Genomic DNA, 1333 nt, shown 5'->3' on the forward strand with positions numbered 1-1333 from the left:
TAAGATATTAGGAACGCTTGATTTTTATTACTTTAGCCATTCTTATTTTTATTGCAATTTATTTTTGTTTTATTTTAATTTACAAACTTATCTTTTATTTGCTTCTGGTAGGTTCTTGGAGTTTATGACTAGAAGAAATCCGTTAGGGCATCTATTTTTTAACAGCAAAATTGAAAGCACAGCCTGCAGAAATTGTAGATAAATAAGGCGGAGTTTACAGTATATAGAGGAAGAGCACGAGGATGATACCAATAATACCGAGGAGATAGCTGAAAATCAGAATAATCCGCTACCTCCTATGGTTGCCGCGAATCCTGTAAATCAGAATCCTGCTTCTCGTGTTATGTACGACTATGCTAGGCCTAATTTAGCGGGGGCTGAATCGAGTATTGTTAGACCTACTATTGCTGCAAATAATTTTGAACTGAAACCTAACACTATTCAAATGATTCAACAGTTTGTTCAGTTTGATGGTTTGCAGGATGAAGACCCAAATTTAGAGTTCTATGATACTTTCAAAACTAATGGCATTTCTGATGATACCATTTTCCTTCGGTTATTTCCCTTTTCATTGAGGAACAAATCTAAACAGTGGTTGAAATCTCTACCACGAGGGTCCATCACTACATGGGAGCAAATGACCTAAAAGTTCCTGTTGAAATATTTTTCGCCGGCCAAGACGGCAAAGTTAAGGAATGATATCTTTTCCTTTGTGCAAATGGACTTAGAGACCCTATACGATGCATGGGAGAGGTATAATGATTTATTGAGAAGGTGCCCTCACCATGGGTTGCCTTTATGGTTACAAGTTCAGACTTTCTACAATGGTCTGAACCCCTCAACTAGGCAGTTAATCGACACAGCTACCGGCGGGACCCTAAATATCAAAACACCTGAGGAGGCTTATGAGTTTATTGAAGAGATGTCACTGAATAATTATCACTGACAAGTCATGAGGACAAAGTCGACAAAAGCTGCCGGTGTTTTCAATCTCGACAGAGTCACCATGTTATCAAACCAGGTAGAGCTCTTAAATAAAAGGATTGATAGTTTATGTGTCTTTACCTAGGTACATCCGGTGATGCAGTGTGACACAAGTGGAGTGGGAATGAATAATCCAGAATGCCTAGCCTACGACCCTAGCACTACGAATGAACAAGTCAACTATATGGGTAACAATTCTAAACCTCAGAATAACCCCTATAGTAATACTTATAATGCAGGTTGGAGGAACCATCCCAACTTCTCTTGGGGTGGTTAAGGAAATCAAAGACCACAGCCCCCTCTAGGCTTTCAACCACCTTACCAGCAGGAAAAGAAGCCGAACCTTGAG

General features: G+C 39.5%; 1 non-coding gene across 1 annotated transcript; it reads right to left on the bottom strand.

Moving 5' to 3' along the window:
• Positions 1 to 685: 685 nt before the first annotated feature.
• On the bottom strand, positions 686 to 792 carry LOC121208430 (small nucleolar RNA R71). Its single transcript, XR_005903459.1, has one exon. It is a non-coding gene; the product is annotated as a small nucleolar RNA R71 (small nucleolar RNA).
• Positions 793 to 1333: the final 541 nt, after the last annotated feature.

This window comes from Gossypium hirsutum, chromosome A01, assembly GCF_007990345.1.
Source record: "Gossypium hirsutum isolate 1008001.06 chromosome A01, Gossypium_hirsutum_v2.1, whole genome shotgun sequence".
Lineage (NCBI taxonomy): Eukaryota > Viridiplantae > Streptophyta > Magnoliopsida > Malvales > Malvaceae > Gossypium > Gossypium hirsutum.